Source organism: Prunus avium, chromosome 8 (assembly GCF_965620075.1).
Source record: "Prunus avium chromosome 8, drPruAviu1.hap1.1, whole genome shotgun sequence".
Taxonomy (NCBI): domain Eukaryota; kingdom Viridiplantae; phylum Streptophyta; class Magnoliopsida; order Rosales; family Rosaceae; genus Prunus; species Prunus avium.
Window position 1 is genome coordinate 25,644,115 of NC_142291.1, and position 27,267 is coordinate 25,671,381.

At 38.1% G+C, this 27,267-nt stretch overlaps 1 non-coding gene and 1 pseudogene across 1 annotated transcript; one reads left to right on the plus strand and one right to left on the minus strand.

Moving 5' to 3' along the window:
* On the minus strand, positions 1–26,857 carry LOC148292393 (uncharacterized; annotated as a pseudogene).
* LOC148292394 (small nucleolar RNA R71) lies at positions 13,208–13,314 on the plus strand. Its single transcript, XR_015827206.1, has one exon. It is a non-coding gene; the product is annotated as a small nucleolar RNA R71 (small nucleolar RNA).
* Positions 26,858–27,267: the final 410 nt, after the last annotated feature.

Sequence of the window (27,267 nt, forward strand, 5' to 3'; positions counted from 1 at the left end):
TCAGTCGGAGCATATGCACACTGAAGATGGATACTTGGCAAGCACATTGTGTTTCAAATGGTGGAAGTAAAATGCATATGGTGAATGTGGGAAGACAAATGGCGGTGCCTCAAGCAACCCTTTGTTACGATCATATATGAATGTAATAGTCCTTCCTTGGGGCTTAATAATTTTTGCTAGATTGGAGAAACCAGGTCTAATTTTCTTCATTCTCGGAATCAACGACTGCAAACGGTAAAGGATCCATACTTGTTTTCATCATAACAATATTAGATCATAACAACCATTTTATGTACTGGTAGATATGTCACAAACTGAAATTTCATGAGGAAAACATAGCAACAAAAAAAAAACCAAAACTAACGGGTGTTTGACATTGTAAAAAAGAATGGTAAGGAACAAACCCCAAAATCTAAAACACTATTACCAAAAAAATAATGCATAGTTTACCTACACAGAGTGGCATCAATTTAATTTAATTTTTTTTTGTTAAAAACAGCTTGTTTCATTACCTTGGTTGCAATTTTTCCCAATAGCAGCGAGCATGTGACCCTTATACTTGTTCTTGATAAATGTCCCTGCTAGAAGTATGCCTAGAGCCAATCATGAGATGTAAACTCTAAGGATATTTTACCTAATTAATTAAGGGAATTATGTTGTTTTGAGTAATAATCTTAGTCATTTACTTAACCAACAAGTCTATGGATCGTTAGATGTAGAAAGTGACTTAAATAAGTTAAGTTCATGAGACCTTTATGTACCATGTCCACATCCTAAATTGTTCATGATCATAGGAGAATCAACCATGTTGAAGCATTGGGTTCCTCTAGGCATAACCCAAAGATATGACTAAGCTAGATTCATGATCAATTTATGGAGACATGTAAGTGTACAACAAGGGATCTCTACCTTGAGTAAAGAAGGAGAAAGCTCAGAAGATGTGACTCGAAAGTCTTTGGCCAAAGTAACGAGTTAGATCAACATTAGAGATTATGATCATGCTCTAATGAATCACAAGAGATTGCAGATCACATTAAGGGCTTGTCATGAATTCCATGCCCCAATTAGCATGATCAAGAGCATTGATTAAGAGAATGGTTGTATTGCACGGTAATCTCAACTGAATATGTCCATAACCCCATTCTAAATTGGCTTGGCAACCGTGACATATTGCTAGACGTCACTCACGATTTGTGGAAGCCCTGACCTTCTTGTGGGTCTATATATGTGAACTTTGTCTCTTGAGAAAAGTTAGGGTTTTTGAGCTAGTTTCAAGAGAGGATTTAGAACACCATTAAGCTCCTTCCACCTAGGAAAAATTGGTCATCCTAGGAAGTGAACACTAGCATCCTTCCTTCCAAGGTTGCATCATATCCTCCATCTTCCTTGGTGTGGAAGAGTTAGAGATCACCTCCATTGGTGATTTGATGAATCTACAAGGCCTTCCATAAGGTGATCAACTCAAAGGATGTCAACCTGAGTAGTGCTTCAAGGGTAAAGTTTTTACTCTCTCTTTTTCTTAGCCTAGAATGTCTAGGAGTGGAACAATCTAAACAAAGCCTCAAGATACTTAGGGTTAGTTATGTTATAGCTCAAATATTAAATTTTAAAGCTTTCTGTCACACCCCAACCTAGGGATTTAGGTAAATTTGAAATAAGACGTGATTCACACCTTAATTATAAAATTTAAGGAAAACTATAATCAAAATGTGAAGAACTTAAAATAAATAAATAAACATCTCCTAAATAGAATTTCCAGCGGAAGTTTTCGGAATATTACATTACTACAATATTTTACACGTTAAGAACTACTCAAGAGTTTATTAAACAAGTAGCTCATTATTCAACCACAAGCTATGTACACAACACATTCTACAGATAGGCCAGTTCATCTCAAATCCTAGTTTTCAGGTTCAGTACCTGCAAAATCTGTTAAGGGGTGAGCGAAACCACAGCTCAGTAGGGACATAAACTTTTCCACAGTAAATTGATATAACTAAATTAGGTGACGTGCAATCACACAACCAATTATCATATTAATAACAATAATAGTGCATGAATGCTCTTCAACTACTCCCGTTAATTCATATAACTGGACAAGCAGACCTGCACGTCCCATACCATGCTTATACCACTTGGTCCCGAATGCCCATTTATATGAACTAACAATCATCCCAATCATCCCATAATTCCCCTTTTGTTAGTCATCTTATCTAACTCCCTATCGCCAATCCCACATCACCTAATAAAAATCATATGCACTGTGGGATCCCTGAGATTTGGTACCTACCAAGAGTGTTTGTGCCTAATAAATCACGGCCATGAACTGACCGAAGGAGGCCCTTTTCTCGGCCCTGGCATTTGCTCAAATGCAGCGTTTCGCCAAGATATTCGGCCCTCCCGAAGACAAAAGAAAAGTTGCTAAGGCACGATCATCTCAGCCTCGATAATAGGCCGAGGCCGAGGCCGAACAAAATCACGGCCAATGATATTAAAAAATCAAATCATCACGTGATAGCAGGGTCCCATGCTTCATTTAATGAAGTAATGCCTCTGTTTATTGCAGCAAACCCACTGGCCACAAATAAGCATTTAATGCACGAGGGAAGGTGGGAAGTGACTGAAGTCAGGTTGTGGCGACAGGAAACAGAGTGATTAGACGCAGACATTCTCACAAGGATTCTTACAGCTTGAGAGATTGGGTGACCAGCTATCAGAACAATAAATGCGTCCCCACGGCCAGAGGTGCAGAACCCACGATCAGGGCGGCGGCCGAGATTCACCAGGATTTATGGGGTCACACCACCATACTTCACGATCCCAAATGTCGATTGGACTACCCACTTGCTCTAATAAGACTCCACTATGCAGGATTTCAGCCTCGATTACTCCTCCAGGAACTCTTCCTATAAATACAAGGCTCAAGACTACTTTCAAAGGGTTCAAACACCAAACAAAAGCCTCCCACGGAGCAAATTATATTTTCCTGGAATGCACTTTCAATATCTTTACTTGCTTTCCTAGGAGTAGTGTTAGTTTGTAAGGAAAATCCATTCATCAATTTATCATACGACCCTTGATTTTCAAGGCGCCGGAGCACCATCTCTGTTACTCATTCATTCACCCCATATATCATACGACCGCCGCTCACTGAGCAGCGCGTCGGAGCACCGCCCAAAACCCACCATCAGCACCACCCCTAAACGGCCTTGTAGCTCAGGCCGTGAACCTTGCAGCCGAGATCAGTTCCTCTCTCGGTTACAGTCGTTTGATTAGAAGACGAGTTCAAACAGGCGCACCACTTAACCATTTCCATCCACATTGTTGTGTCGATATAGCTGCACCAAAATGGATTCAGCTGCATCCTCAACTTGTGATACTCGCAAGTGCACGAGCCGTTTGGTAGTATAGCATATGTAAGTGCGAGGTCGATCCCACGAGGATTGGTGATTGAATGATCCAATTCATTTTCCCTACACAAAATAGAAATGAAAAAGAAAGGAAATAAATAAAACAAGGAAGAAAGAAAATAACTAACTCAAGTAGATAAGTTCCCAAGTTCAATTAGATTAACGGATTGATTCTAGCTAATGTATGATTAAGCCATGGTGTGTGGTCATAACCTTGTGTTCCTAATTCCCTAATTTGATCATTTGTTGTCTAACCTAAAATTAAGCATTAGGAACCCATTAAGCATAGAAGAACAATTTAAACAACCAAGCATGTATCTAATCCCTGTTGTCGAATGTCCATACATACTCTTCCTATTCATAGTTCAATTCGAATTAAAGTATGGTGTCTACTCTTAATTCAAACCAAGATAGCTAACATGCAAGCCTAAATGGTGATCAATCATTCAAACTAGCATATTAACTTATAAGCATAATGAATAAGAACAAAAATCATAATTGAAACTTGGAAACTAATCAAACTTGAAACTAAAGAAAAGAATTTACATAACAATGAAAATTAAGTAGAACTTGGAAAACTTAAGGAGAATTTCAGCACAAATATTTCATTACTACAATTGAAAACTAGAAAATGAAACTAAGAGAATTTGAGGGAGAGAAGGGAAGGGAGCTCTAGAGAAGTGTTTGAGAGCTCCCCCCCTTGGGGTGTGTTTACAAGCTTGGGAAACCTCACTATATATAGGCCTAAGGAAGCTGAAAATCTGAATTAAGTATGGCTAATGCATACAACACTTGTTTTATAAAATCTGAAATGGTTGATGCACTTCACTAATGCATACAACACTTCCATTATAAAATCTGAAATGGTTGATGCACTTCACTAATAAATCCCACCAGCAGCCCTAGCTCATTGTTGTTAATATTATGTTAACTCGCAATTGTACGGGGCAATTAGTAGTATAGCAAGACAAGTACGAGGTCGTACCCACGAAGACTGAGAAGTTAAAACTAGTTATGTACTTAGATTACCAAATTCAAGAAAGTAGGAGGTTATGTCTAAAACAGAATTTAAAACAAGAGTGGTTGTGATTGTTGAACAAAAGAAGCAAAATGAAATTGCAAACAAAAACAAGTAAACAAATGTAACAAAGAGTGGTTTTAAGAGTTGGAAAACAGATTTTGAGACTAGGGCATTCGAATCACCATAACAATTCAATTCTGGGTTATAAAGATTCAAGTAACAAGTCTAATTCAGATTCAAAGATTGATTCTAGCTAAAGTATGATTAGGCCATGGTGTTTGGTCCTAACCTTGTGTTCCTAATTCCCTAATTTGATCATTTGTTGTCTAACCTAAAATTAAGCATTAGGAACCCATTAAGCATAGAAGAACATTTTAAACAACCAAGTATGTATCTAATCCCTGTTGTCGAATGTCCATACATACTCTTCCTATTCATAGTTCAATTCGAATTAAAGCATGGTGTATACTCTTAATTCAAACCAAGATAGTTAACAAACAAGTTCTAATGGTGATCAATCATTCAAACAAGCATGTTAACTTATAAGCATAATGAATAAGAACATGAATCATGAATCAAACTTGAAACTCCAAACTTATAAACCCAGAATATTCATGTTAGGTTACATCGAAGCCCTAGTTATGGATTTAGCTACTCATAATGGAAAAGAGACTTGAACAGAAATGAGAAAACATAATGAATACAATAAGAGTAGAAAAACCCTTTTTCTGAAGTTCTTGTGGTGTCCAAGGCTTCTCCAAGTGCTTCTCCACTTCTAATGCTTCTCCAAGAGCTTCCCCACTTCTAGAAAGATGTATGAAGGATATGGAGGTGATTTGGGATGAGTTTGAGTGAGTGGTGATGGCTAAGGAAGATGAAATTCGTAGGGAAATGGAAGAGAGGTTTGCTGGAGTTGTTTTGGTGATTGTTGGAGTGTTTGGGATTTTGAGAGTGTTTGAGGATGGTTGGAGTGAATTGTGGGGGTTGTGAATCTCAGGATTTGTTGTGTCTTGAATGTGGAATGGATGTGGTATTTATAGGGAGAGGGGAGTGACAAATCTGAATTCAATATGGCTAATGCATACAACACTTGCATTATAAAAGATGAATTGGTTGATGCACTTCACTAATGCATACAACACTTGCATTATAAAATCTGAATTGGTTGATGCACTTCACCAATAGATCCCACCAGCAGCCCTAGCTCATCTTCATGTCACCATGACCAAGCTTCCAACCAGAAATGATAGCTCATACCTAGCTCACCATGACCAAGCATCCAACCAGCACATGCTGAGGTCAGCATAACCAGCAACTTCAAGGGCTTACAACTTGGGCTTCTCTTAATCAAATTAGGACTTTAAGCACTCGAAATTGAAGTTCAGAATGTCTTCTTTCCAGCCATATGTCATTTGGGCCAATCCAAGGTCGGAGGAGGAAGTTAAGGCCAAAACAAATTGCTAACTCATTTTGCGCGCTGATAAAATCCATCCTGAGCATGGCTCTGTGTTTGCTAGGTAACAGACTCCATATTTATCCAATGGGGCTGAATTTTGGATATGTTATAGTACACACCCATTGGAACAACTTTCATGAAGAATGCTGCCTCATCCGAGCTGTGTAGGTTGCTGAAACAAAGCTTGCAATATGACCTACGGAACTGGACTGGCAGGGGGCTGTAGCCAAAATGAGTTTGTCTTTTAAGCTCTTCTTCCATTCATCCAAATTAGGCCTTAACATGCTTGAATTGCATGAATTATGCTCTCTTGCTCTATTGGCCTACAAAACACACAAAGGGAGGGAAATAACTTAGAATTATAGGAACTAAGCAAAAGAAGTAAGTAAATTGGGCATGTATATGTATGAAATTATGAGCTTAACACACCCCCAAACTTAGATTTTGCTAGTCCTCGAGCAAAACAAAAGAGAAACAAAGATAAAAACAAAACAAGAAGTTAACTAGACCACTTTCGTAGGTAACTCGATTGCATTGAGCGTATGCAACAAGCCTTTAAACCTCTAGGCATCCCTAGTAGGAGGAGTTGTGTCTCCTGAGGGTTTAACAGATACGATACCCACAAACGTTTTTCTAACTCTACAAAACAAAATGGTTAGAAAAACAACTTTGAAATCAACTAATGAAAATGAAAGAATGTTTTAGTCATACCTCCAACACCATAGAGTTGCCAAGATAGGTCATCAATCAGTGTGTACAAGTGGAAGCTATAGCTCAAAGGCACACAGTTTCAAAGCAAGCACACTCAAACCTTGAATAGAGAACATGCTTCGACTCTAATTCTCACAGATAACACTTAATCACTCAGAACCTATGTTTTAATTCTCTCAAGAAAGCATAAGTGAGTGTATGAAATAGAAGCACAAATTTGGTTAGATCTCATGAAAGGAATTAAATACTAAGAATAGAGATACACACATACTTACCAGCACCCATGAATACATCCTCAAAGATCAGCTAGGTCTTTCACAATGTTGTAATGAAAGGCTAAGGTTTAGGGGAAATGGAAGAATTGGAAGGAAAAACAAATAACTTAAGAACATACCAAGGTTGCATGCTTCATTAATCTGCAAGGCATCATTGATTTAGATTGGCATGGCAGCAAACTTCATGGTATCTCCTGGCATAGACTTTATTTTTCACACTTAGATCAAATCGAAACACTTTCATCTTCGTTGATTTGATCTGCATCTTCATTAACTTCATTGCACAGATTCACATCATCTTTATTTAGGTACATGGCTGCAACTTCCTTGCTTCAAACTTTATCTTGGCACACCTTGGTATATTTCTAAGCTATAGGGTATGGCTACAATAGGTCAAGTATCTCAGATTGAGATACAAAGGTAGGGAAATGATGAGGGTGATAGAAGAAAAGGCTTTAAGTGTTTGGCTTCAAGAGGGTTGATGGAACACACATATAGGTAGGGTGAAAAGAAAGCACATAGAATGGTTATGCACACATAGCCTAGCATCACTTCAATGAGTTCATTCATGAATGAGAGAAAGCACATGATATCTGAAAAAGAGAATCATCCTTAGTATTCAATCAAAATGGAATAATGAGATCAATTAGAGTGAATTGAAGAAAATAAGTATGGATGAGAAATAGAACACTTTAAACCCTCTCAAGAAAGCAATTAGGCTCGATATAGCTCACTAGGGTAGTCTCCACTATTTTCCTTCAAGAATTTGAGCGTGGTACTTTAGCCACCAGAATTCTAAGAGCAAAAGCTTTGTGAAGTGCAAAATTCTGATATGAAAACCTCAAATAGCAGCTCCATAGCATTGATTGTATGACATTCTTTAAAAAAAAAAAATAATAAATAAAATAAAAAATAAAAAATAAAAAATAAAAAAATTGTGACAAGAGAACGAAAATTGAAAACACAAATGGATAAGAAAATTGAAATTGAAAACCTTCCCCCCAGACCTGAATTGAACATTGTCCTCAATGTGAAAGCATACAAAAGATGATTGAGAACAAACAAATGATAAAGGGAAAAGTTTAGAAGAAGGTTTAGGAAAAATAAAAAATAAAAAAAATGAATATATAAGCAACTCATGGATGACCAGTTAAGGGCCTCAGAAAACACAGCCAGGGGATCCGGGAAGGTTGGAGGGGTCACAATGGTCCCGCTTAAAACCCAAACTTCTTAGACACCGAAGGTGTCGCCTAAAGAACTCCTAGACACTGTATTGACGGAAGTGCTCACTGGAGTTACCATAAGTTAGCTCATATGAAAAATCTTTTTAAATTTTTAAATTTTTAAATTTTTAAATTTTTTTTAAATTTTTATAAAAAAAAAAAAAACAGAAATTTAAAATAATAACAAGTAAAGAGAAAGGATTGAAATGCTCCCCCTTGATGCGATTAGGTCGATTGCTACCAAGCACATTCTTCTTGAACACATGGGTTGCCTCCCAAGAAGCGCCTTAGTTACTGTCTTGGCAAGACATTGTGCAATCAGCTAAGTTGATGGTACGAAGGGAAGTTGATCTACCACATGGCCAGTTTGGATGCCAGCTGAAACTCCCTCATAGAATGGCTTTAAACGTTGTCCATTTACTTTGAAAGTCGAGCCATCTTTAGGGTTTTGAATCTCCACAGCTCCATAGGGAGAAACATTGACCACGGTGAATGGGCCTTGCCATCTAGACTTCAATTTTCCTGGAAAGAGACGCAAACGTGAGTTAAACAAAAGAACTGACATACCTTTGGAGAACTCTTTCCGTTGAATGTTTCTGTCATGGTAGCTCTTGGTTCGTTCTTTGTAAAGCTTTGCATTCTCATAAGACTCATGTCTAATTTCTTCCAATTCATTCAGCTGAAACTTTCTTGCATGGCCTGCCTTGTCTAGATCAAAATTTAACTTCTTGATGGCCCAAAAAGCATTGTGTTCAAGCTCCATTGGCAGGTGACAAGCTTTCCCAAACACAAGACGATAAGGGCTCATTCCAATGGGAGTCTTATATGCTGTCCTATAAGCCCATAATGCATCATTGAGCTTGGCTGCCCAATCTTTCCTTGTATTGTTCACCACCTTCTCCAGGATGTGCTTAATTTCTCTATTGCTTATTTCCACTTGACCAGAAGTTTGCGGATGATATGGTGTAGAGACTCGATGGGTGATGTTGTACTTCTTCATGAGTGCTTCGAATGGCTTGTTACAGAAGTGGCTGCCTCCATCACTAATGACAGCCCTTGGAGTACCAAACCTTGTGAAAATATTATCCTTCAAGAACTTCAGCACCACCTTATAATCATTGGTTTTGGTGGCTATGGCTTCCACCCATTTAGACACATAATCAACAGCAACAAGTATGTAAGTATAACCAAAGGAAGATGGGAATGGTCCCATGAAATCAATACCCCACACATCGAAGAGCTCCACAACAAGTATGTTATTCAATGGCATTTCATTCCTGCGACTTATGTTCCCCATCCTTTGGCACCTATCACACTTAACACAAAAATTAAATGCATCTTTAAATAGAGTGGGCCAAAAGAAACCAGATTGCAGAATTTTAAGTGCTGTTTTCTTAGCTCCAAAGTGACCTCCACAGGCCAATTCGTGGCTATGCCTAAGTATGCTTTCTTGCTCTTCTTCTGGAACACATCTTCTGATGAGTTGATCCGGGCAATGCTTGAATAAGAAAGGTTCATCCCATACATAATGTTTCACCATGGAAAAGAACTTCTTCTTATCCTGAGAAGTTAGATCATTTCTAAGAACACCACAAGCAAGATAATTAACAAAATCAGCATACCATGGCTCTTTGACTTGGGCAGCATATAGTTGTTCATCAGGGAAAGTCTCATTCAAGGGTAGCACAGCTCCTCCTTTTTCTTCAACCACAATTCTGCTCAAATGATCAGCTACCACATTCTCACATCCCTTCTTATCTCGAATCTCCAAATCGAATTCTTGCAGCAAGAGAATCCATCTAATCAAGCGTGGTTTGGCATCCTTCTTAGTGAGCAAGTATCTAAGGGCTGCATGGTCAGAATAAACAATTACTTTAGAACCAACAAGGTAAGAACGAAATTTTTCTAAAGCAAAAACCACAGCAAGCAACTCCTTCTCTGTTGTGGAGTAGTTGATTTGAGCATCATTCAAGGTCCGGCTAGCATAATGAATCACATGGGGCAGCTTGTTCTTCTTTTGACCTAAAACTGCACCAATAGCAAAGTCAGAGGCATCACACATTATTTCAAATGGTAAAGACCAATCCGGAGCTATGATAATAGGGGCTGAAGTTAGCTCCCTCTTCAAGGTAGAAAAAGCTTCCATGCAAGCTTCATTAAACTCAAAAACAGCATCCTTAGCAAGGAGATTACACAATGGCCTTGTAATGCTTGAGAAATTTTTGATGAACCTTCTATAGAATCCAGCATGACCTAGAAAGCTTCTAATTCCTTTAACAGAGGTAGGGGGTGGAAGATTTGAGATGAGGTCGATCTTGGCTTTATCCACTTCGATTCCCTTGCTTGAAATCACATGGCCTAGTACAATGCCTTGTCTCACCATGAAGTGACACTTCTCCCAATTCAAAATCAGATTTGTTTCCTGGCATCTTTTAAGCACTAGAGACAAGTGGTGAAGACAATTATCAAAAGAGGAACCAAAAACTGAAAAATCATCCATAAATACCTCAATGAATCGTTCCACCATATCTGAAAAGATTGACATCATGCATCTTTGGAAAGTTGCTGGGGCATTGCATAAACCGAATGGCATCCTTCTATAAGCAAACGTACCAAATGGGCATGTGAATGTGGTTTTCTCTTGGTCTTCCGGAGCAATGGGAATTTGATTATAACCTGAAAAACCATCAAGAAAACAATAGTAAGCATGGCCAGATAAACGTTCAAGCATTTGATCAATAAAAGGTAAGGGGAAATGATCTTTTCTAGTGGATGTGTTCAACTTCCTGTAATCAATGCAAACTCTCCAACCAGTGACAGTTCGTGTAGGAACTAGCTCATTCTTCTCATTCTTCACAACGGTGATTCCGGACTTCTTTGGAACAACTTGCACAGGGCTCACCCACTTAGAATCTGAAATTGGGTAGATGATTCCTACATCGAGTAGCTTTAAAACTTCAGCTCTAACCACCTCTTTCATGTTGGGATTTAGCCTCCTTTGGGCATCACGAGATGGTTTGCTGTCTTCTTCCATTAAAATCCGGTGCATGCACATGCTTGGACTAATTCCTTTGATGTCTGCTATGGTCCACCCAATGGCTGTTTTATGCTCTTTTAGAACTTTAATTAAGCTCTCTTCTTCATGTGAGGAGAGACCTGCAGCAATTATAACAGGGAGAGTTTCGTTAGCACCCAAATATGTATATTTAAGATTATTGGGAAGAGGTTTAAGTTCTAGCTTTGGTGGGATGACAATGGATGGCTCCAATTTCGTGGATGATGGTCCAAGAGGCTCGATTGGTGGCCTAAAGGATGGTGGGTATGGCGGAAACACTTCTAAGGCAGCCACCACTTCTTGGAACTCCGGTTCACAAAGATCTTCCTCTTCTTGTGTTAAGACAGCTTCTAGAGCATCATTAGACTTTCTCTGCAAAATTTTGGAAGAAACCTCATGATCCACAACATCAATTGAAAAGCAAGAATCAAGAGAGATAGAAGGTTGAGATAGAGCATTAAGCATTTTAAATTCAACAGTTTCACCCAAAACAGTCATGGAGAGAGTGCTATCTTTCACTTTGATGATTGTGTCCGCAGTGGCCATGAATGGCCTGCCTAGGAGAATGGGATCAACACGATCTCCATTTGGATTGTCTTCCATGTCCATCACTACAAAATCAGCAGGGAGAATTAGTGTATTAACTTGAACTAGAATATCTTCTACAATACCTTTTGGATATTTTATAGAATGATCAGCTAGTTCAAGTCGCATTGAAGTCTTCTTCATCCCTTCTAAGCCAAGCTCTTGATAAACTGAATATGGCAAAACATTGATGCTTGCTCCCAAGTCCAACATGGCTCTTCCAACCTTCTTGCCTCCAATGTTAATGGGAATGTCAAAGCTGCCAGGATCATCTAGTTTTGGTGGAAGCTTCCTTTGCAATACAGCACTTACATTCTGGTCGAGCTTTACTCCTTCATTTGGAGCGAAATTGAGCTTGTGAGTTTTCAAGTCCTTGATGAATTTTCCATATGCAGGAATCTGTTCAATAAGATCAAGCAAAGGCAAATTGATATTAACTTTACTCAAAATATCATAAATCTCTTTAAAAGCCTTATCTTGCTTTGCTTTCTTAAGACGGCCTGGAAATGGAATCTGTGGAACATATGGAGCGGGTGGCACGTATCTATCTTCTTGAAGATGTGGTGGCACAAATTTGTCATCCCTTTTATGCAATTGGAATTGATCGGATTTCTGAGAATCTGATTTGGCCTTAGGAGCAGATTGAGAAGTTTTGAGTTGTTCTCCTTCCGTGGCCATGGTCTCCTCCTCTTCATTTTCTACAATCACAACATCATTTGAAAGATTAGAATCATCTTTATTATCAATGATCTTACCTGATCTGAGCACATGAATGGCCTTGGCTTCTGGGTTCTTTGGATTGATCTCAGTTTGGCTTGGCCATTTCCCAGGCACTCTTTGAGTTATTTCAGCAGCTATTTGGCCTAATTGGACTTCCAATTTGGAGATGGCAGCTTGTGTAGTTTGCTGAAAATTGGATTGGTTGATTGCCATCTGCTTCACTATATCTTCCAATGATGATGATGATTGTTGTGGCCTTTGGAATGAAGGGGGATTTGCTTGATTCTGGGTATTTCTCCATGAAAAGTTTGGATGATTCCTCCAACCTGGATTATAACTTTGAGAGTATGGATCATTTCTTGGACCTTGGTTGTAGGAATTTACCAACTTAGCTTGCTCTTGCACAAATTCTGGATATCCAGCCCCAAGTGGACAAGCTGTGGTAGCATGGTCATGAGATTCACAAATGCTACACACTTCCTTCGGAGGGCTTCTTGAGTTTAATGCAAGAAGAGCATCTAACTTTTGTTCCAGTTTTGAAATCTGCACACTAGAAGCATCATTAGAACCACTAATAACACGTTTACCTCTTGTATCCGTATGTTGGGTCTCCATTGCTATCTCCTCAAAGAGTTCGTACGTTTCTTCTGGAGTTTTGGTTTTAAAAGAACCACCTGCAAAATTGGTGACTATATTATGACTAGAAGGGGTTAGTCCTTTATAAAACATACGCATTTGAAGCTTCAATGGAATCCCATGATGAGGACATTGGTTGAGCAACCCATTGAATTTCTCCCATGCTTCACAAAACGATTCATCATCTTGCTGTGCAAATAACAAGATCTTGTCCCTAAGCATGTCGGTCTTTTGCGTGGAGAAGTATTTTTCCAGGAACTTCTTTTGAATGGCAGACCATGTAGTGAGTGAACCAGGCTTCAAAGAATTCAACCAATACTTCGCCTTATCCTTTAAAGTGTATGGAAACACTCTCATTCGAAGTTGATCTTCTGTCACACCTGTCAAGGGAAAAGAACTCACAACATTAAAAATATCCTTTATATGAGTCAATGGATCTTCATTAGGTAAACCATAAAAGGAAGGCAGCATATTAAGATGAGAAGATTTAAGCTCATAATTTCGAGCTACAGTGGGCAGCAAAATGCTTGAAGGAGATGCTGGAATTGTTGGGATATCAAGTTCTCCCATGAACTCAATGGCAGCCATCATTTCTTCTTCTTCTTGGTCTGAACTTGCTTCCGAATTTGAAAGTGAAGAACCGGGAAGTTCAGTGTGGAGAGCAAGACTTGTAAATGTAGCAAGAGCTTGCTCTTTTGCAGTTGACAACTCCCTTTCTAGACGATTCTGAATTTCAGAGGTCACTCGTCTGGGTTGCAATGATGGTCCTGCGTTCAAAGATCTAGAACGTTGGAACGAAGACCTCACTTGTTCAAGTAATGGATTTTTAGACATAAACTACCTGAAACAGAAAATTAGATTAATTAGAAACACTAAAAAGAATAGGGTAACCTTGGGCACATAACCAGGGAAGAACTTTCGTTCAGTCCCCGGCAACGGCGCCAAAATTTGTTGTTAATATTATGTTAACTCGCAATTGTACGGGGCAATTAGTAGTATAGCAAGACAAGTACGAGGTCGTACCCACGAAGACTGAGAAGTTAAAACTAGTTATGTACTTAGATTACCAAATTCAAGAAAGTAGGAGGTTATGTCTAAAACAGAATTTAAAACAAGAGTGGTTGTGATTGTTGAACAAAAGAAGCAAAATGAAATTGCAAACAAAAACAAGTAAACAAATGTAACAAAGAGTGGTTTTAAGAGTTGGAAAACAGATTTTGAGACTAGGGCATTCGAATCACCATAACAATTCAATTCTGGGTTATAAAGATTCAAGTAACAAGTCTAATTCAGATTCAAAGATTGATTCTAGCTAAAGTATGATTAGGCCATGGTGTTTGGTCCTAACCTTGTGTTCCTAATTCCCTAATTTGATCATTTGTTGTCTAACCTAAAATTAAGCATTAGGAACCCATTAAGCATAGAAGAACATTTTAAACAACCAAGTATGTATCTAATCCCTGTTGTCGAATGTCCATACATACTCTTCCTATTCATAGTTCAATTCGAATTAAAGCATGGTGTATACTCTTAATTCAAACCAAGATAGTTAACAAACAAGTTCTAATGGTGATCAATCATTCAAACAAGCATGTTAACTTATAAGCATAATGAATAAGAACATGAATCATGAATCAAACTTGAAACTCCAAACTTATAAACCCAGAATATTCATGTTAGGTTACATCGAAGCCCTAGTTATGGATTTAGCTACTCATAATGGAAAAGAGACTTGAACAGAAATGAGAAAACATAATGAATACAATAAGAGTAGAAAAACCCTTTTTCTGAAGTTCTTGTGGTGTCCAAGGCTTCTCCAAGTGCTTCTCCACTTCTAATGCTTCTCCAAGAGCTTCCCCACTTCTAGAAAGATGTATGAAGGATATGGAGGTGATTTGGGATGAGTTTGAGTGAGTGGTGATGGCTAAGGAAGATGAAATTCGTAGGGAAATGGAAGAGAGGTTTGCTGGAGTTGTTTTGGTGATTGTTGGAGTGTTTGGGATTTTGAGAGTGTTTGAGGATGGTTGGAGTGAATTGTGGGGGTTGTGAATCTCAGGATTTGTTGTGTCTTGAATGTGGAATGGATGTGGTATTTATAGGGAGAGGGGAGTGACAAATCTGAATTCAATATGGCTAATGCATACAACACTTGCATTATAAAAGATGAATTGGTTGATGCACTTCACTAATGCATACAACACTTGCATTATAAAATCTGAATTGGTTGATGCACTTCACCAATAGATCCCACCAGCAGCCCTAGCTCATCTTCATGTCACCATGACCAAGCTTCCAACCAGAAATGATAGCTCATACCTAGCTCACCATGACCAAGCATCCAACCAGCACATGCTGAGGTCAGCATAACCAGCAACTTCAAGGGCTTACAACTTGGGCTTCTCTTAATCAAATTAGGACTTTAAGCACTCGAAATTGAAGTTCAGAATGTCTTCTTTCCAGCCATATGTCATTTGGGCCAATCCAAGGTCGGAGGAGGAAGTTAAGGCCAAAACAAATTGCTAACTCATTTTGCGCGCTGATAAAATCCATCCTGAGCATGGCTCTGTGTTTGCTAGGTAACAGACTCCATATTTATCCAATGGGGCTGAATTTTGGATATGTTATAGTACACACCCATTGGAACAACTTTCATGAAGAATGCTGCCTCATCCGAGCTGTGTAGGTTGCTGAAACAAAGCTTGCAATATGACCTACGGAACTGGACTGGCAGGGGGCTGTAGCCAAAATGAGTTTGTCTTTTAAGCTCTTCTTCCATTCATCCAAATTAGGCCTTAACATGCTTGAATTGCATGAATTATGCTCTCTTGCTCTATTGGCCTACAAAACACACAAAGGGAGGGAAATAACTTAGAATTATAGGAACTAAGCAAAAGAAGTAAGTAAATTGGGCATGTATATGTATGAAATTATGAGCTTAACACTCATCTTCATGTCACCATGACCAAGCTTTCAACCAGAAATAATAGCTCATCCTGAGGTCAGCATGACCAGCAACTTCAAGGGCTTACGAATTGGGCTTCCCTTAAGCAAATTAAGACTTTAACCACTCAAACTTTAAGTTCAGAATGTCTTCTTTCCAGCCATATATCATTTGGGCCAATCCAAGGTCGGAGGAGGAAGTTAAGGCCAAAACAAATTGCTAACTCATTTTGCGCGCTGATAAAATCCATCCTGAGCATGGCTCTGTGTTTGCTAGGTAACAGACTCCATATTTATCCAATGGGGCTGAAGTTTGGATATGTTATATTAAACACCCATTGGAACAACTTTCATGAAGAATGTGGCCTCATCCGAGCTATGTAGGTTGCTGAAACAAAGCTTGCAATATGACCTACGAAACTGGGCTGGCAGGGGACTGTAGCCAAAATTGAGTTTGTCTTTAAGCTCTTCATCCATTCATCCAAATTAGGCCCTAACATGCATGGATTGCATCATTTACTATCCAAAGCCCTCATTATTACCTAAAGCTCAATGAACTGAAAGATAAACACAAAAAGGATTAAAAGCACAAGTTTAACTCAAAAACATAACCAAATCATAAGCTAGAAGGGTACAAAATGATATGTAAATATGCACCGATCAAATACCCCCAAACCTAGATTTTGCTAGTCCTCGAGCAAAACAAAAGGAAAACAAAGATAAAAACAAACAAGAAGTTAACTAGACCACTTTCGTAGGTAACTCGATTGCATTGAGCATATGCAACAAGCCTTTAAACCTCTAGGCATCCCTAGTAGGAGGAGTTGTGTCTCCTGAGGGTTTAACAGTTACGATACCCACAAACGTTTTTCTAACTCTACAAAACAAAATGGTTAGAAAACTTATTAGATTTGTTAGTTCTTAAGCAAAACCAAAACCAAAAACAAACATAAAAATAAAAACAAAACACAAAACACAAAAAACAAAAAAAACAAAATCAAAATAAAAACTCAAAACAATCTTTCCGAACATTTTGTGAAGAGAAATGACTCATGCACATGACTTAAACGTTTTGACAATAAAAGCTCAATTTTAGACATTATTCACAAAGCGGCAAAGTTCAAAACATAATATGCTCAAAGTGTAGTAGTGTGATAGCCAAATGCAACAAATTCCCCAATCTTAGTTTCCACACAATTTCAAAAATCATACCAAGCACAAATGCAACTTCAAATCTCACCAAAGTTGTCCTCTCACAAATGAATCACTCAGAAGAGGGCTACAATGCAACACTCAGTTATAGACATGGGATTAGAGTTAAATCATAAGGTACTTAACTCAAAAATAGGAAGATGAAGAACTTGCATTAATATGATCTCAAGAAGGAGGCCAAACACTTAAAAGTAGAAAAATGAATGCAATTCAACCACATGACATTTAAGATCAATTTAGGTCTTTATTATAGGTTGTAATGGGGCCAAGGGTGTAAGGTGAGTGAGAAATGAAAGGTATGGATAATACAAAGTCCAAGGAACTCACAATGTAAGAGCATAAAAAAAATTGTTTACAAGACTTCGAATCATCACGATTAGATTTTTTTTTCTTTTACATGATCAAAACTCCTTATACCTTCATTTACAATGATTTAAACTCCTTTCCAAACACCAATGAAACCCAAAAACAAAATTTCATTCAACTACCATTTAATCATAACTTTTTTCTTTTCTTTTCTTTCACCAATTGTGTGATTTTCTTTTTTTTCTTTTTTTCTTCTATGTAATATCCCTTCCCAAACTTAGCATGAAAAACACATCCGAATTAGAGCTCATGAGTTCCTTAGAAAGGTAAATATTTGTTTTTCGGGCTAAGGCGAGGAAATATAATTGGTAAAATGAAAGAAAAGGTTTACATGTAGGCTCAAAATGGTTAACAATGGAAAATCATGCTTAAGCATGCATAAGGTTAGCTTGAAAGGCACAAACGATCCAAAGAAGGCCTTAATATCATTTCTTTAAATGTCATGAAATCAAATTGCATAAGAATGAATGACTTTTAAGTGTTCAACCAAATCAATGAATAATGAGATCAAACAACAACTTTGATGACAAGAAAATAAGAGTATGTGTATAACACTCATGAAATGAAGCACAAGGCTCAAAAGCTCACATTATATGGTTATATAAGTCTAATTTATGCTTGATACAATTCTTTGGGTCATGCAAATCCTTTAATTGGAAAATTATGAAACAAATGGCAAGTGCAAAGAAGGTTTCGAACATATCATGCTAGAACGATGCCAAATTAATTAATTAATGAATTATTTTATTTTATTTTATTTTACAAGAAGAATTTACAAGGAACAAAAATAAATAAATAAATAAATAAAATTCAATTTTCATTTAAGTCATGCAAACATTTATCACAATCTCATCAAATGTGTTCGGAAAGTGACTCAAAACAAAACAAGACTCAAAATATAGAAAAAGAAAAAAAAACAAGCAAGAAATATATATATATTTTTTTTAATAAGAGAAACTAAATTTACTTGGTAAACTCCAATACCCCCAAACCTAGATATGAACATTGTCCTCAATGTTTAAAAATTAGGAACAAGCAATGTCATAACAAGAAATGAAAGGTACTAAAGTAAATATAAAATCACAAAACACACAAGAATTGAAATAAAATAATTACAAAATAAAAATTACAAACAAACAAAAAATAATAAAAATAAAAAAACGAAACAGTAAAACACTCGAAACAGAAAACAAACAGTCTTACACAAACCAAAACCCAAACGATTGAAAGCCCAACCCAAAAGAAGTTAACACACTTTGAAACCTAACAACGGTGAAAACCCGAAGCCCACAATGAAGTCCGAAGCCCACATGTTATTATTAATTTATTTTTTTATTTTTTTATTTTAATTTAATAAAACGTGAATTGGGAGTGCGAAGGCGGGTATTTACGAAACAGAAAAAGTGTGGTCCTTGATGCCTTGGTTCCTGGGAAGTCACGGGGAAAATAGGTGAGGGACGTGTCGGCGTGCAGAGGCCGCTTTCACATCCCTCAAGCTAGAATTATTAGACTCGTAGGAAGGCGCGACGACTTTTTCACTTGAAGGTGGTGAAAGGTGAAAATGCAATTAAAGGGGTTGGGAAACGGGTGCGGCGACATATAGAGATAAGCGGTAAGGGCCGCACAGAACTCAGAACCGCAGCGGCTAGGGTTTAGCAGACTAAGTCTATAAAAGGTAAAAAGAAAGGGTAAAAAAACACAAACTCAGAAACACACAAAAGAGAAAAGAAAGAAAGAAGAAAAGAGAGTGAGAAATCAAATGGCCTCTAACTACCCATTTTCGTTGGATCTCAACCTAGCTCCACCGACTCAGACACGAGGCCAAGCAGCGGCACCAGTATGGATGCCCTACTTTGCTTCCGCACGGGGGCCTGTGACAGTAACTGACTCAATACTCCTGGACAACGATGTTGCCATTGGAGTGGCTAGAAATTTAGTGACTCCTAAAGATATACGTGTTCTGGGGACAAGGGATGACAACCGGGTCGTGAGCGATGCCCTGGCACTGAGCGTGCAGAGTACGGCAACAGTCGCAAGTTTGGGTCATCGCCTACTTGCGAAGTCCCATGAGGTAGAGGTGCTGAAAGGTCAGTTGGCGGCGGAGCGAAGTATGGTTGAGGAGTGTCAGACTGCTATAAAAAGCTTGAAAAGGGAGAGGTCAAGGATAGTGGAGGTGAATCGACACCAGCTAGAAGTATTGCGGGACGAGAATAGAAACCTATCAAAGATGGTAGAGTTGTACTCTCGCGACATGCGAAAACGGCTGGAAGACTTAGACAGACCGGGTAAACGCAAACAAGCAGATCGCGAGAGTAGTTACGCTCAAGCTAAGATTGCGATCTTTGGGAGCTCAAGTGATGAGCCCCAAGAGGCTGTGCATGAAGCCCAGGAAGAGGACAGCCAGAGGGCCAAACTCAAAGCTCCAATTGTCGAGACACCGAGCACTGTGAAGAAATGACTTCTACTGCATTATTGATGTTTTTATTTTATTTTATTTTATTTTTTTGGTTGTTTTTGTCTTTATTTTGTTTTGGAAATAAAAGAGTAAATTTGCAGAAGGAAAAAGAAAACGGAAAAGAAAGCACACTTTCCAAACTTAAATCAAACGAAGACGACAAACGGAAATGGAAGCACAGTTCCCTAACTAAAATAAAATAAAGATGATAGCCGAAAGGGAAAAGCAAAAACACAAAGCTCTAGAAAATGAAAGTAACGGGCAAAAACATTAAACACCAGAAAACACGGAAAAAAGAAAAGTAAAGTAAAAGTAAAGGTGCTCCCCCTTGAAGCGATTAGGTCGAGCATGCCCGGGAAATCCGAAATGGTGTTGGCTCTCTCTCATCAGCATATGTCTATTTAAACCACACCTCTGCAAGCGGATGATACCCAGCATTTCTTCCTGCAAACTCAAGGAAAAACATCAAAAAATTCAGAAGCAAAACAAATGGCATCCTCATGCACTCACCTTGATGATCTCAACCTTGAGCTCTCACTTGCACCACCGAATGCCCAGACAAGGGCTCCTCCAACTCCTGTCTTCCCAAACTCCACATATCATCACGGCACGGCCTCAAACTTTGCTGAGGCGATACCGAACTTTGCTGAGGCAGTGCCGAACAGAGCAGCGCTGCTGGGAGGCATGATTGGCAGCAAGCTCACACCGACAGATCATCTGCATGTGGCACAGAGGTCTGACAAGGCAGCGGTGGAGGAGTCCCACAATTTAACTGTGCTCCACGCGGTCTCGGCTACCAATTTGGGCATGCGATTACTGGCGAGGACACGGGAGTGTGCCGCAATGAGCGAGGAAATAGCTTCCTTGAAGGTTATGGTGGCGGACTTGCAGAAGCGGCTCTACTGTGCCAATCAGCACGTGGAAGCACTGCAGAGGAAAAATGAGGACCATGTCGAGCTGCTGCAGATTCTGCAAGTAAGAGAAAATAGAGGCAAGCCATGATGATGATGAAGATGAAGAAGAAGAAGAAGAAGAAGAAGTTTTTTTTTTTTTTTTTTTTTTTTGTTTTGTTTTGTTTTTGTTTTTAATGCAGCGTTTGAAATAAAAATGTGTTTTAACACTCAGAAATAAACTAACTGACCATACCACGTAAATAAATAAATAAACTAACTTAACAAAACAAAAACAAAGACTATACAGAAAAGAAAACAAAGAAAATAAATAAATAAATAAAACTTAATTTAAAAACACACGAATATACAAGCAACTCACGGATGACCAGTTAAGGGCCTCAGAAAACACAGCCAGGGGATCCGGGAAGATTGGAGGGGTCACAATGGTCCCGCTTAAAACCCAAACTTCTTAGACACCGAAGGTGTCGCCTAAAGAACTCCTAGACACTGTATTAACGGAAGTGCTCACTGGGGTTACCATAAGTCGGCTCATATGAAAAATAATTTTTTTTTTTTTTTAAAAAAAAAAAATTTTAAAAATATATTCTCATAAGAAAAAGAAACAAAAACAAATTAAGATAACATGAAACAACAAACCATAAACGAAAATGAACTAAGTACTCTAAACAAACTCAAACAAACGATATAAATTATTGTACTAAAAGAAACAAACCAAGAAACCAAAGAAAAAAAAAAAAAAACAAACAGCACTTTCTATCACCTATTTATCACCATTTGGACAGATTCGTTTCTATGTTTTTCAGCTTCGACCTCTGTTCAGTTTTTAGGCTATAACTTTCCAACCGTAAGTCCAAATTTTACGTTCTTTATATGGTTGGATTCAGCATAGAAAAACAAAGAACTCAACGCGGACCAAAAGGCAAAAACAACTACGAAAATAAACAGAATTCAAAGAAGAGAAAGGATTGAAATGCTCCCCCTTGAAGCGATTAGGTCGAGCGTGATGCACTTGGAGGTCGCGACTTCTCCTACTGCTCCACACTTCCTATCTTTATGATTGAAGTTGCCATCTCTCTCCATTTTTATTGAGCTATAATAAATTGCTAAAACAAACACAGAAAACTTGAAATAGAATTAAAAGGATGAGGAAAAAAAAATGAGAAGGAAAATCAACACACATCCAATTTCATGCATCAAAGTAACAAACACCAATGGGTTGTGTAAGCTGGGACTTAAACCCAGTTCTCTTGCTTGTTAGGCAATTGTCCTTGTCCGTTGGACTACAAACACAACTTGTCCATTAACGCCATTAAATTTAAAACATGAAACTGTCTAGAAAAACATGAAAATGAAAAATAAAAATAAAACAAGTAGGGAAAAGAAATAGAACCAAACTATGTTGCCAATCCCCGGCAACGGCGCCAAAAACTTGTTGTGTCGATATAGCTGCACCAAAATGGATTCAGCTGCATCCTCAACTTGTGATACTCGCAAGTGCACGAGCCGTTTGGTAGTATAGCATATGTAAGTGCGAGGTCGATCCCACGAGGATTGGTGATTGAATGATCCAATTCATTTTCCCTACACAAAATAGAAATGAAAAAGAAAGGAAATAAATAAAACAAGGAAGAAAGAAAATAACTAACTCAAGTAGATAAGTTCCCAAGTTCAATTAGATTAACGGATTGATTCTAGCTAATGTATGATTAAGCCATGGTGTGTGGTCATAACCTTGTGTTCCTAATTCCCTAATTTGATCATTTGTTGTCTAACCTAAAATTAAGCATTAGGAACCCATTAAGCATAGAAGAACAATTTAAACAACCAAGCATGTATCTAATCCCTGTTGTCGAATGTCCATACATACTCTTCCTATTCATAGTTCAATTCGAATTAAAGTATGGTGTCTACTCTTAATTCAAACCAAGATAGCTAACATGCAAGCCTAAATGGTGATCAATCATTCAAACTAGCATATTAACTTATAAGCATAATGAATAAGAACAAAAATCATAATTGAAACTTGGAAACTAATCAAACTTGAAACTAAAGAAAAGAATTTACATAACAATGAAAATTAAGTAGAACTTGGAAAACTTAAGGAGAATTTCAGCACAAATATTTCATTACTACAATTGAAAACTAGAAAATGAAACTAAGAGAATTTGAGGGAGAGAAGGGAAGGGAGCTCTAGAGAAGTGTTTGAGAGCTCCCCCCCTTGGGGTGTGTTTACAAGCTTGGGAAACCTCACTATATATAGGCCTAAGGAAGCTGAAAATCTGAATTAAGTATGGCTAATGCATACAACACTTGTTTTATAAAATCTGAAATGGTTGATGCACTTCACTAATGCATACAACACTTCCATTATAAAATCTGAAATGGTTGATGCACTTCACTAATAAATCCCACCAGCAGCCCTAGCTCATCTTCATGTCACCATGACCAAGCTTCCAACCAGAAATAATAGCTCATCCTGAGGTCAGCATGACCAGCAACTTCAAGGGCTTACAAATTGGGCTTCCCTTAAGCAAATTAAGACTTTAACCACTCAAACTTTAAGTTCAGAATGTCTTCTTTCCAGCCATATATCATTTGGGCCAATCCAAGGTCGGAGGAGGAAGTTAAGGCCAAAACAAATTGCTAACTCATTTTGCGCGCTGATAAAATCCATCCTGAGCATGGCTCTGTGTTTGCTAGGTAACAGACTCCATATTTATCCAATGGGGCTGAATTTTGGATATGTTATATTAAACACCCATTGGAACAACTTTCATGAAGAATGTGGCCTCATCCGAGCTATGTAGGTTGCTGAAACAAAGCTTGCAATATGACCTACGAAACTGGGCTGGCAGGGGACTGTAGCCAAAATTGAGTTTGTCTTTAAGCTCTTCATCCATTCATCCAAATTAGGCCCTAACATGCATGGATTGCATCATTTACTATCCAAAGCCCTCATTATTACCTAAAGCTCAATGAACTGAAAGATAAACACAAAAAGGATTAAAAGCACAAGTTTAACTCAAAAACATAACCAAATCATAAGCTAGAAGGGTACAAAATGATATGTAAATATGCACCGATCACACATCAACCTCTCGACGCACGGTAGACCGTGCTGGCACGCCCGCGCACAACCACACCGCATCCAAAAGCAGGAAGCCACGTGTCAACGCACATCCCCTCGGCCCGGAACCCCAGGCCGTGAGATCTGCGCAGCCGACAAAGAGTTAGACTCAACTACACAAAAGATTATTTCCATTACCTTATTTTCCATTATTTTCTCAACCCAACAACTCCAACCAATTTCTATGACAGGATATAATTATGTCTTTCCCATATCCCATATATTTCATAACAATGTGACCATTTTAAATATTACCAATGTATATATAATTATGCCAACATTATTCAACCAGTCAATAACACATAAACATTCCAGGGTAACCATTCAATTGTAACAAGAACATTAACCAAATAATCATATCATGCATAATATAGTACCCACGAAATTTGATTAAATCAATCTCTGTAAAGGCCCCCAAGAAACCCCATACCTCTTTTTTCAAAGCTAATTCCAAGTTAAGAAAATACACAAGATGGGACCTCTAACTCCTCCAGGAACTCTATCACCACTAGCTTTCTTTCTTCCTCTCTCTCTCTGTCTTAATTAAGAACTCTTGCTTTGCATGCATTGCATGCAATGTGCAACCTCAAATATTACACAAGGTTTGTGTGTTTTCACAAGAAGCAACGAAGGGACCTATTTATACTAGAAGAAGTTGCTGGCTACTAGCTTCTTATTGGGCTAAGAACTGATAGCATCTATTAAACAACTAAAAGAGAACAAATGTATAATTTAAACAAACTCTTTTTATGCAAACGATCATATATATATGTATACAGAAATTCTCTTATGCGGACATCCGAACGTTATTATCGTGCGGATGCCATGTATTTTGTACTACCCCTCCTTGCTTTCCTACCTGTTTATAATAGCATCCGCATGATAATAACATACGGACATCCGGATAAGAGAATAACTGTATATATATATATATATATTTATTTATTTATTTAATGGAATAATATACATATAACTATTGAAATGGTATTATAAACGTAAAACAACTATACATATACATTTCCATCTTACCAAGATAATTACTTAAGAATATATAATAACATTTATTTTCTTTAATCAACATTTAAGAAAACGGACTCTCACACTTCCGTTGCCTAAGATTAATTGTAATCTTATTTTTGTGGCTAAATTTAGCTAGGATTTAATGTTTCCTTTAGTCCCATCAAGGAATAACAACGGCGGGCAAAACCTAAATCCTTCTATGTAAGCATGGAAGGAGATAAAAAAAAAAAAAAAACCTTTTGAAACGGGATGATTCTGGTTCACACTCCAACATACAACGTGAACCATGATTTGAGCTCAACACAGCTCCCATAGTTCTTCTTGAAATCCTTGACAATTTTAATCGGTTTCATCAATGGTGTCGACCAAAACAAAGGACACAATTTTTTAAGACATCATGATGCTCTTATGTTCACAGATGCGTCTACTGCAAGTGTGTTCATTGTTCATGCTCCGAATATAAAAAAGAAATCCATTTGCATGAAATAAGGACGCATGCACACACCAACTACGCCCATCAGACACTTTTTTAAAACACTGGACAGTCACTCTCTCTTTTTCATTTTTAAGGTACCCAATCTTAAAACCTTTCTCAATGGCATATTTCCACAGTTTTTCTCAAAACTCAATAACCCCACCTGTGAACTTCTGACCCACATGATTGATGTAGTTCTTCCAAGAATGAGACAAGTATGTATGACCCTACATATTTCCCAATGAAGTCGTTCTCAGTAGTATGTGTATCGTCATCACCACCAAACACATCATCAACACTTATTTCCTAGTCAAGCAATAGGCACTCCTTAATAGGCCTCATCATTTGGCCCGCGGGCTCATGGGCCTACGGGGGCCCGCCCGGCCCATTGAAAAAAAGCCCGGCCCGGCCCGTTATGGGCTTTGAGAGGGCCCGGCCCGCTTGGGCTTGGGCCGGGCTTGGGCTTGGGTGTTTGAAGCCCGGCCCGGCCCGATTAAGCCCATGAAAGCCCGGCCCGGCCCGCCCACAAAAGCCCGGCCCGTTAGGCCCGCATACATATATAATTATGTATAAATAAGGGTTTAGGATTAGAATTACATCACTTGAATGACAAATCCCCCTTTTTAGTTTTTGTGTGTGTGTTACTTGTTATAAAAATTGTGTTTGTTTCCATTGAATTATACTCATTCCTAGTTTATAATTGGATGATTAGCACATTAATTTGTGTCATTTATTAATACAACAATTATATATATATAATAAGGCAAACAACATATCATATCACCAAACATAATCATACCACCTAATATAATCATACTTTTCTTTAACACATCACCAAACATTTGCATATTTATTCATACCATCCTTATAATTTTTTTTTTTTTTTTTTACACTTATTATTTTTTAGGCCCATTTCGGCCCGACCCGTTGGGCTTAGCCCGGCCCGGCCCGATGGGCCTTTTCAAGCCCGGCTCATGAGATGGGCTTGGGCTTTGAATTTTTTTAAAAAACCCGGCCCGGCCCGGCCCGATATTTTCTCTCTCCTCTTTAAAGCCCGACCCGGCCCGGCCCATTGACGAGCCCTACTCCTTAATAGCAATTTGTAACAGTACATTTTTTCTTGTTCATCAATAACATATACATAATAAGTTGGTCTCTAGTACACATGGAGGATGATCTGACACGAGGTAAGTCATCTCAAAAGCCCCAACCTCAAGCTCATCAAATCTTGAACATATATGAGTACACAAAACCATTTTTTTTTTTTGGTCTGAAGAACACAAAACCATTAGAGTTGAGTAACTGTGGAATGGAATCGAAACAATCTTATTCTTAAAAACACATATTCCAATACAACAGGTTCCATTTTGCTGCAACAAAGAAAGTAAAGAATATCAATCTAAACTTTTTTTTTTTAAACAACATCATATAACAATTAAAAAAAATATAACAAAAAAGCATTTGTAGGAAGGCAAGTGTGGACAACCTGAGACAAAAGAACCTGTAATATTATCGAATGGATGAACCGCACCACGGCAAAAGAAAAGGCAAGTGTGGACAACCTGAGACAAAAGAACAATACCAATTGACGATGGGCACAAGGGGTACAACTAGTTTACCTACCAAACTAACAAACTTGTTTTGCATATCAAGAATTTATTTCTTT